The 12,064-nt window shown below is 28.7% G+C and overlaps 1 protein-coding gene across 1 annotated transcript in view; it reads left to right on the forward strand.

Moving 5' to 3' along the window:
• Positions 1 to 12,064, forward strand: part of LOC119666533 (serine-rich adhesin for platelets-like) — a 378,359-nt gene that overhangs the window by 128,850 nt on the left and 237,445 nt on the right. The gene's annotated exons all lie outside the window — the stretch shown is intronic.

Raw genomic sequence — 12,064 nt, forward strand, 5'->3', positions numbered from 1 at the left:
TGATTGGTTGGGCTTGAATAGCATCATAAGCTTTATCAAAGGTTCTAGATGGTTTCAACTCTTGGTCTTTTAATAATATGGTAGCATAATGGGCCTGATGGCCTAAGTGGATCCCCTTGGGATCGCCGGTATAACCTAACCTGACCTATTGGTTGGGTATATTACTGATCAGATATATTTAAAGGATTCCACTTGCACAAAATTATTGTCATCTATTTGAATAAGATAATTTGCGGATTGACGATTACTTAAGTATTTCGGATTGTTTTGGATATTTCGCTTTGGCGGATTGTTTAAAACTACTGTAACTCTCGCTTAATGTTGGTATATATTCTATAAAATCTAAACGCAATAATAACTTATGAAGACAACAAATGTTGAAAGATACATATAATGAAAAATTGTGTACCATATTAATTGAAAGACAGAGATAAAAAAATTGGAAATGGATTTGTGAGTTATTACTTAAAAATTATATATTTTTTGTATCTCATAGCTTCTGATGATGAATAATGGATTCATTGCGATAACACAAAGTATAAACTAGTGATGTTAGACATAATCAGCCAGTCCAAAAAAGCATCTAGATTTATTCTTTCTACATCCTTTCTGATAAAATATTTATTATGCGACTAAATATCATAATGTCTTAAACTTTTTAAAGAAATAAATAACAACCAATTAAACAAAAAATTAAATAAATCTATGCGGTTAACAACAATAACGATTAATAAATCAACTAATTTGAAGTCGTAAATAGGAAATACCTTGTAATTTACTATATAAGTAATTTTTTATAAATTCAAATTTCTAAAATTATCTACAACTCGAATTCACTATATAATTATACCTATACGTATATATTTTATACTTTGTATTTCTTGTTACTTAAAACACAATTTTTCATATTTCAGTTTCCCGCCATCGGTCAACTCAGGTCATGTTGTTTTTGTTAATTTCGAAAAAAAATTCATACATTTGTTAATTTTTTATCAGTAAAAAATTAAACAAAAACAAAATATATAAGTATTTGTATATAAAATCAAAATACATATATGTGAGTTAACAAATATTCATATGTGAGCAATACATCTTACATATACTGCATGTATTTACATAAGAGCTCTAAGGTCACTATAATTAAGTCATTTTGATTCGTAAACTAATGAGTATTCACATATTTTTTTATAATTGTATAAGCACTGAAAGCTCTATATGTAGTTTGTAGAACAACATATTAACGACTTGTTATGTACAGACTTTTTATTTCTATTATAAAATATATAATTGAGATTTATAAACACTTCGGCCCTAAGAAAACTCTAGCGAAGGATATATAAATATATATATATATGTGGAATATATTCGTTTATTTTTTGAAATTTGAAATCATAATATTATAGAAAAAAATTTTAATACAATTTGAAAAAATTTAAATCTATCTTATATTTTTACCTACAAATCTACTCAGAACGATACAAGTGAAAGTCAACAGACCTTCTGTACAACGTATGAGTAATTTCTTTAATATTATGTGATGACAAATCATAGCAGCAGTTGACATAATTAAAAATTTTTAATTATTACAAATTATTATTAGCAATCCTGAACCATTTAATTCTGATCATATTTTTGGTTCATTCAAAAAAAAAACAAAGAAAAATAAAAAACATTTTAGAGAAAAAAAGTCGAACTGGTCACAATCTTCTGGCGATCTACTCTATGGTAGATAACATAGTTTGACGAAGTAGATCAATAAGTTAGGGCCCATGTTATGTAGAGTATAAAATTTGTTGTTCTTTTCAATGCAATTTAAAAAACTGAGAGTGAGAGAAAAAAACAAATTGCGATATAAATTCGTCCATGGCTGCCAAGGTTTTCCATGCTTCGACACTCAGTCAAATATCTATGTATACATTTCCTTTAAAATTTAAGTAAAGCCAAAAAGTACAAAAGTAATAGTAAAAATACGAAACTGACAAACTGATATGACACTTTCCATAACATGCATTTTTGTCATATCCCGAATGAGTCAATTTTGACGTGCCCGTGACACTATATAATGGGCCTATAGGATATTTATGATTAACTTACTTTCTAAAAATCAAGTACTAGTTTTTAATTTTTTTTATTTAATAGAGAGATTTCGAAAACTAGTGAACTACAACAACAAAAATTCTTTTTTTATATTATTTTACATAATTGAATTTTTGGCTGACCATACAGCTGTTTTGAGTATTGACAAATACCCATCATCAGTGGTCTTGAAATTATTTCTTATATTTAATTATTCGAAATAATCTTTTTTGACCGGAAAAGAGAAAGTCAATGCTACATCTCAACTGTTTTAAGTCACTGTATGAGACCTGGACTTTTAATTTTTCTAAAGTTGTGAAGCAGCAAGTCATATTTGCGGAAGCCTATTTGTTGCCGAACCTCCTGGGATGGATTGGGTAGTGCCTGAGTTAGAACGTTCGGGTGACTGCCACAGTAGTAAATGAATTAAAAACTATTGGATGATAGTCGAATAAATTCAAAAAACTAGTTGAGATTATGAGTGTTACGCTTGAACATATTTTAAAAATATAGTATGATATCTCTGAGAGAAAACTTTCCAATCATTGTGGAAAACATTTCCAAGATTTTGTTAGGATTAAAGCAAAACAAAGGAGTTTTAGATTTACGCAGATATCTAGCTACTAATAAAAATTTTTACTATGAATAAGAATGCGAATGAGTTCCGAAGAAGACGAAGACTTTACTTAAAAAACACACATTTAAACGTATGTGTTATACGTGAAAGGATTGGTCAATCCTTTTTGGCGCCAACCAAAGTTGTCCCGAAGCTAATGTGGACTAATTTTTAAATAACAAAAATAGTAGTGATAATGTAAAAATAATTTCTTCTTTGTGTGTTATTAAAATGCATTAAAATGCAATTTTAAAAGGATTTATTTTAAAAATATTATATTAATTTATGTTATTTATTATAACATATTATTTATGTACCGAAAACCATTCATGTACCTTATTAAAACTTTCTAATTGTGATATTTATCTCATTATATATCAAATTATTACACGTGGATAAATAGGGGACACTACAAATTCGTCATTTTAAACGATCGTACTTATTTTCTTAATAAATTTATACTTTTAAAAAACACATATGTATCTATTATTATTATTTAGTAAAAATCACCTGTTAGTTGTGTTTTTCCCTTTCGAAGTCTCATATACGTTTTTACATTACGTTTTTAAGTAAATATTCGCAGATGATTCACTTTCGTTAATTTTTTAAATAAATAAATAATGTTATTATCTGTTATGTATATTAAATTTAGATATTTATAAATGGATGACCAGTCAATATTAAAAAAATCATACAATTTTAAATATTTATAACAATGAATAATTTTTATTAATAAACTTGAAGAAAGTTAGATTTTTATTACACAAAATTTAAAATTTGTTTTGCAAAGTAAAAATAATACTATATATAAGAACTTATATTTATATTATATCAGCTTTCTTGATTGCAATAGAGCAGTGGGACCTAAAGATCTATTATACGTTTTAAGAAATCATTAAAAATTTTCAAGACCTTCTCTAAAGTTCATAAATTTTATCAAATCCGGTAAAATCACAAGCTTGATCGTATAATAAAGGGGCAAAATGTGATAAAGTACATAAAATATTATGTATCTTTAAGATAGTTAGGATATGTACAAAGAATGCACCCAAATCATTGGCAACCAAAAAACTCAAGTGAGCAATTTGACAGATAAAAAAAAAAATTCCACATAATCGATGTGTAGTTGAAGATTTTAATAAAATATGTGTGTGTGATCAAAGACCAATCGCATTAGATTATAGAAAATTTATTACATTGGCTATGCAGAATAATTAATGTAACATAATTCATGATATTTAAATGCCTCATACTTAGTAAAGATAAGCCATTATTTAGATATTGTGATTTATAATAAACGCATCATAGCTTTACTCCTTCATCCAATATTATTTTTTCCATGCTTTAACTGAAAGAAACCGACACTTAATTCATATGCAGTGTATTACCTGTGTTGTTTGTTCCTTGATCCAAATAATGAAATAAATCATATGATAGATGATGGTTTACTTTAACATTAAACGCATCTGTTGATGCAAATATCAATGCCTACACTTAGAAACCCATTGTGATGTTTTTAAAATTGCCAGGGTACGGCGAGCGGCGCTGAAAAAGATTTGCTGAACTTCAAAGTATACCTCTGTAAAATCTACTGACTTATTATCATAATTCAACGGAACACTTGTTGCAGTAGATCAAAAAAGTAACCACAGACGGTATTAAAAAAAATTGCTTTAGACACTCGAGTATTATCATACAAAAAAGAAAGCTAAAATAGATGCTACACTATACTAAACTTTATCCTATACTAAATATTTAAATTCAAGATTCTCAAATATTGAAAAAGACGACATTTTTTGTTATTTATAGGTTGTTTTTATATATTTATTTGTATGTAATGTTTATTAACTTTTTTAATATGTACACCGAAGACATAAAATGTCTTCCGTCTATTCAAAATATTTCCAAAATATAATCCAAAATATTTGTATCTTTATTTTTTTTATATATAAATAACAATTTTAACAGTAACTTTAATAAGTGTTACTTTAGAATAATTTGGGTTGTAAAAAAAACAACCCAATAATTTCATTTAACCAGATTAAGTTGAGGTCCTATATGTCTATTTTCTATGCCAGTCCTGTATACTTATCTGTCTAAGTGTCTGCCATACTTGTGAAGAAACGGTCTCCTAAACATAGGATTTATCTTTTTTTTTGTTGTGAGGGGCAAAAGCACAAAATTTAATTGATAGATACCACTTCCTCTTCATCATGGTAGAGAAGAGAAAGATACCACTTATCTTTGCCCATGACAACAAATGAAACGGTCTCCTGAATTTAGGATTTATCTTCCTCTTCTCGTTTTATTTGTTGTCATGGGCAAAGATATAAAATTTAATTGATACCACTTCCTCTTCATCATGGTAGAGGATGCACATTATATCAAATTAAAGGATCTTTAACGAACTAATTATGAATTAAACTTTTCATTGAAAATTAATAATGATAATAGAATCACCATCCTTCCTATAAGTAGAATCACCATCCTTCCTTCATAAGTACGCCCACTGCAGATATGTATGCTTGTGTTTTTTTTTTCAACCGTGTGTGAAGCAATCGAAAGCCAAAGTCAGTGTGAGAATGCAACTCACTAAAATCAGTCCAAAGTCCGACGGTTAGTCTTCTTGGGATCACTGATTTGGTATTTCGTAAAGAGGCCGTCAAGAGCACGAAGCTGAAACGTCTGTAACCACATTTTTTTAGCCTATGTGTTTTTATATGTCATCAATGCAGTTGTGTTACTGCAGCTACATATACTTCTTGGGAACGCCCTCCCTAGGTATACAAGGTGTCGAAATCGATATACTTCTCTACGAGTAGTTCTTTTTAATTTTAATTTTAAAGATTCCTTTTAAAATAAATTTTTATTAACTTTCATTTCATTTTTATTATAAACTTTACACGCTTTTGTGAGCATATAATGACATTAATATTTTCTAATAACAAATTTTTATTTATGACCGCAAAATCAATTTTAAAGCAAGACACTTTAAGACTAGTAATAACCTGTGGATAATTTTTTACCACTTACAAATCACACAAGAGTCATGGAAAACGTTTCCTTACGCTTCGACGCTGAGTGCTCTCCATAGATTTCCAAGCAAACAAAGATCCATTAAATTCGAATGGCTGAAAACGTTGGCAATAAAAAAAAAACATTTCTGCTTATATTGCAGCAATTTTATGTACAATGATTTTCACTATTGTTGCATGCAACAATGTTGCTTGATTTTGATTGTTTCAAACCTGTTATAAAAAAAGTTTTAAGAATTCATTTTAAAGAAAATTTTTGTTTTATTTACTTTAAAAAAATTCTTTAGTTTTTGTTACAAAAATTATATCTAAAAATAATTTTCATTTAAATAGAATTATAGTTTTTTTTTATTAAAAAATAAGAATAAAACCCAAGTTATAACGGTTGTTTTAGAAGTTGAAGGCAGCCATACGCCCATCAAAGCAACAACAAGAAAAGCATAAACTTAAGTTTCATTATTGAAATTTCAATTGAAAGAAACTGAGGTGGCATAGCGGAAACTAGCATCTTCACCACACTTCACTCTGCCGTGAAACTACCAAGTATATAAGAGCACAACTTGCTTATGTACTGCACACTGCAGCTTCAGTCGACGCTTGTATAGAAATATTGTTCAATATAAAGAGTTCGTTTAGGGCTGCGTAGCGATTTGGACTAAGTCCAATATGCAGGTTCTCTTAGATGATTTCTACGTTACATTAATTAAATTTTTAATCATTTTCTCACATGTAGTGTAAAAAAGGATTAATAAAATTTGTTCGGCAAGCTTGTGATGCAATAAAGGAAATGTTAACTTACAAAATATACATATGTACATATATGTATGTATTGTCTAAAAACATTTAGCATTTTTAGTTATTATTATTATTGTCAAGGGATGTGGCATTGCGGCCGTCGGTTTTACTATGCTCCCTTCTGGCTATCTGTCAGTATTGCGAGATTTTTACCCTAGTAATTCCGCTTCCCAATGCTACTTGCCTGGTCCGACTATGCCCACTCCGGCATCTTCTTCTGTAAGCGAGTCATCATTGAACCATGCAATTGTGCCGTTCGTTAGCAGGTAGGTTTATAAATTAATTGACGCCTTCCCAACTTCTTTTGTTACTTAATTCAGTTTTAAAAGGCTTAGTAAAACTAAACTTAAGATTCATCGTGTCCCATGGTATTGAAAATAGCGGACGTTGCTTGGCTAGATTTTCGAAAGGCATTTTTAGTTACAATTGAAATAATTTTTTTTAGAATTTTTTGACTGACTATAAAACCGATTCGAGTAACGCCAAATATCATCATCATGATATCATAAGAGGTCTTTAAAAATATTTGTTGGCTTTATTAGTCAGTATTAAAAGTAAATTCCTCACCAAAATCAAAAAATTGATGACCTACAAATCATATCATATTTAAAATCATATTATTCGAAACAAGATATTCATTAAGTAATTTATAAAAACTAAGTTAAAAATAATCAATTAAGACTGCCTTGATATGTTTTTCTAACAATTTAGAAACAATTATATTTCAATAAGTTGTAGGTTACCAACTTATTCTAATTAAAAAACGCTTTGATAGTTACTTACTGATATATCACAAATAATATACAAAAAACAAAAGTTTCGTGCAGCTATAGCTCTTTCAGCATTAACATGAAAAGTTAATGCCTAAAATTTGATAGGTTCAAAGTTCTAAGCGTGGTACTTGTAAAACAAAAACTATATACGAATTTATATAATATATATGTATATAACGAATTAAAGAAAGAAATAAAAAAGTATTTGGCAATACTAATTTAGGCAATCGAAAAGTGTAATTCAGTAGGGTTTGAAAGCCCTTCTAAAAGTAAAATATATTTTTTTTTCATAATTCACTTAAGAAATTTAATTTTTAAGTATATATTTTATGTACTATTACAAAAACTCTGTTTTAATAATTTCTATTTGGGATAATTTTCAAATCCAATAAACCTTTTACTCAAAAAGTATCCGGATTTTATTGTTTGTTAACTACTCCTTAAGTAATAGACCTTTTTCAAAAATTTTCAAAAAATTCTTGTTGTACGCCATTTTTTGACCAAACACGGAACCACTCTGATCTGGATCCGTGCAATTTTTTTCTGTTTCCTAAACTCAAATTGCCCCTTCATGGTAAGCGTTTTGCGTCAATTGAATCGGTAAAAGAAAATTCGCTGAAGAAACTAAAAGCCATACCTTTACGGGCCTACGAAAAGTGTATGAAAGATTGGGTTAAGCGTTGGCATATGTGTATCGATTCAGAAGGAGCATATTTTAAAGGAGGTAAAATAAATTTGGAATAAAATTTAAATTTGTGTGCTTTATTTACAGAATCCGAGTACTTTTTGAGCAGAAGGTAAATGTTCTAATCAAGTAAATTCTTTGGCTGATTATACAGCTATTTGGGATATTATCAAATATCTATAATTAGTGGTCTTTGGAAACATCTGTTTATTTTATTATCCACATATAATTTTTGAGCTTCAAGTATCAGGATAGTGCTCCCCGTTGTTGAGTTATGCGCTTACCAACACATTTTTCGATTCATTTTTACATATAAGAAGACAAAACATAACCAGAATAGATGAGTTTGTGTGTTGTAATAAATTGTTGATTATTGTAGGTATGTTTATTAAATCCCCATGACTTTCTTTGCAGATCATTATCTCCACTATCCAAGCGAGGCACCCACTTTTTATATATTTGTCACCTTTAGGTTTACACTGTCCCTTTAGAGTATTTTTCAATCAGGTTTGAACCCTAAGTTTGTCGCTTAGTTTGAAACTCTCTGGCAGACATGTCAGTCGGGGTTTTTTAGTGGATCCCAGAAGAGTGGCCAAAGTTCTTGGAAGGGGAGATACTTTGATCACTCGAGCTGAACCCCACACACCAGATGACTGTTCTGTTCAGGAGACTTTTATGCTTCGACTATAAAATAGGTAAGAACATAAAACTGCCACATTCCAAATCTTTTTGACAGAACGAAGTCTGTCGGGTCCGCTAGTATTATGGTATAGAAATATAAATTTAACTAAAAAATATTTTGTTATTAAGTTGTTAATTAACCTGTTTAAAGTGTATTTAAGCTTCGGTAAAGCCGAAGCTATTTTTTCTACAAAAAAAAATTATATTGTAGCAAAAGCATTAGACTATTCGGAAGAGTGATTTAAAGATGAAACTAAATTTAATAATTTTTTATTCTTTCTCCTCTTGTTTATCTGCTTTTTAGAGCTTAATGTCATTGGTTTTTTTTTTCTTCTTCCTCTTTTTTTTAACTTAAATTATAAAGATAACAAAAAGAACTATGAAATTAATCAGTTATAAAAAATGATGGTGTGTATATAGTTATGTACATATATGTGTATAATAATTATATATGTACATATGTTATTATGTTATATCATTTATATCAATATATCATGTTATGAAGTTATAAATAAGTATATATTCATAATCTTATACCAACAAAGCAACTTTTGTTTAATATACATACATGACATATGTACATATTTATAATACATGCAAACTTGCGTCAGTATTGCATTTCCATAAAAGAAAATTGGTTTTTCCTTTCATATTCGCATTTTTGAGTAGCTTTTTTAAAATTTTTAATATAAACTAAATAAAAATTTATGTGAGTATACGCTGAATAAACATAATAAAAAAATGTTGTACATACATACACTAATATATACATCTGTTTATATACAAGCCATGTATATATTTTTCTTTATACAGTGTTACGTCTGACATAGCTATTAAAATGTCAATGAACCACACCACTAAAATTATTAAAATTGAAAAATTTAATGTTGAATAAAAAGAGCTATGATTTACGTGGTGAGGAGGAGGATTTTTGTGCTGACATGACGTGGTAATTTGACAACATCTAATTATTTACGGAATGCAATATGTTTTTCAAATAAACAATTATACTTAAAGAAAACATATAATTTATAAAGTTGTTTATTTTTTATTTTTTTTTTTTAAAATCTTGGAAGCATATTTAGTTTAAATATGTCGTCACGCCTACAATAAATACAATTGGAATGAATATAAAAGAATTTCAGTCTCATATCTAGTTATTTGAATATATATATAGATATCTGCATACATATATACATATATAATATAAAGCACGACAACTAAAACGCTCTTTGAGCGAAAGATTCGACTACAGCTTCGTGGCTTCGTGCTGTGGTATTTGCGAAAACAACCCGAACATGTTTGGTTAATTTGAAGCGAACACAAAATAAATTTGTATTCGTGTGTGTGTGTATGTTCTTGTTCTTACTACATTTAACCGCTCAACGCGTTGTGGTAACTGAGAAATGCCACAATGCGTTGTGGACGGTGTGTGAATTAAGTACAAAGCAAGTCAAGCAATCGCAATGCATTGTAACATATTAAACGTAGGAATCTCCTGAGTGTTAATTTATTTTTAGAAAATTGTGAAAAACTGTGGATGTAAAGTTATTTTTAGTCTGTTATCTTATTTATAAGAGTTTAAACGTTCCAATACCAATCATGGCTGATAAAAGAACTATCTTTTATGATAAATTGTGCGACTTATTAAAAGAAAGCAGCAATCGCAGTTTATTTATTGAAGAAGAGCGCTACAAAATATTAGTTCAAGAAGTAAAAGAAGCTCAACTTCTTAAAAAAAATAAACAACCATTATCTTCAAAGCAGTATCGTCGTCTTAAACGATATGACGTTGTAAGAATTGGTAATACCGAAAAATTGACTGAGTGTAGATTGGCAAATAGTGCGGATGATTCAAAAATCCGTTATTACTGTAAGGCTGATGAACTGTTTGAAATTTTGGAACAAACGCATATAAAAGTTGGACATAAAAGAACAAGAGGTAAATAGAAAAAAATTTCGACATCATTTACTTATTAGTGTAGCCAGAACTATGCCAAGGGGTTATACCAGGGAACATTCTTTATGGATATTTTTTTGCAGTTTATTTAATTAACTATAATAAGATTTAGTAGCAATTTTTTTTATATACACATTAATATGTATATGTAAAAAAAATATTCATATTGGTATCGTTTTCTAGAGCTTTACTTGAACAAACTCATTGATCAAACTCATTCCATTCTTTAGATTTTAATTATTTTTAAAAATTTCTTCAATTATCAAAATTACATTTTTATTATATTACTTTTATTTCATTATATAATGTATTAAAAAAAGGGATTAGATGAATAATATTACATTCAGGTAAACTTCTCTCTGCAAGATAGGGTATTATTATTTTGTTTTAAACGCTTAGTCACTTAAACAGAAGGAAACTAAAAAGTATTCATTTTATTTCATATAAAAATAAAAAATTATTTTTTTAATTTGCAGTTATGGAAATTGAACTAAAAAAGAAATACTGTAATTGTACTCGTCAAATTATAAATTTGTATCTAAGCTTGTGTGAATCGTGCCAGTTAAAGAAAAAGATACCTAAAACTGATTTGGTAGTAACACCACCTAATTTAACTAATTACATGAACTATAGATGTCAAGTTGATTTAATCGACATGCAGTCTGAACCAGATGGAAAATATCGATTTATTATGCACTATCAGGATCACTTAACAAAATTCACAATTCTTCGTCCGTTAATGACAAATACCGCCGAAGAAGTGGCTCACCAACTCTTAGATATATTTTGTTTATTTGGTACACCATATATATTACAAAGTGACAATAGTTGTAAATTTGCTAAGAAAATAATTCAAAATTTAGCAAATTTATGGCCAGAAATGAAACTTGCTTATGGAAAACCGCGAGATTTACAAAATCCAGATTTGGTTAAGAATCCAAATCAAGAGATCCATGACATGTTGGTCGCATGGAAAACTGAGAATAATTCTGAAAAATGGTCAAAAGGACTTCCATTTATTCAAAGCAAAAGAAACCGTACTGTTCATTCAGGTATTAAGAAAAGTCCTCATGAGTCAATGTTTGGCGTGCCACAAAAAATGGGACTTGTAGATTTACGTCTTTCCAGTAGTGTATATCATTCCATAGAAACAGAAGAGGAGTTAGAAAAAGTGGTTTCTTCTGTACACAATAATGACAACCAAAAACTTACTCTGAAACCACTCACAGAGTTTGAAAATGTAAAAAATAATGCAATTATACAATACACAGTAATCAAAACTGAAGATATCGAACAAGATGCGTCAAATACTAATCCACTTTATATTTGTAATGAATTTGTTATTGATACCGATATCAAAACTGAAGAAGTCAAACAAAAATCGCAGAATATCGAGAGAGAAGTTCCTGAGCAATCTTATAGCCATAAGGACTTAATGAATAC

Source organism: Teleopsis dalmanni, chromosome 1 (assembly GCF_002237135.1).
Source record: "Teleopsis dalmanni isolate 2A chromosome 1, ASM223713v2, whole genome shotgun sequence".
Lineage (NCBI taxonomy): Eukaryota > Metazoa > Arthropoda > Insecta > Diptera > Diopsidae > Teleopsis > Teleopsis dalmanni.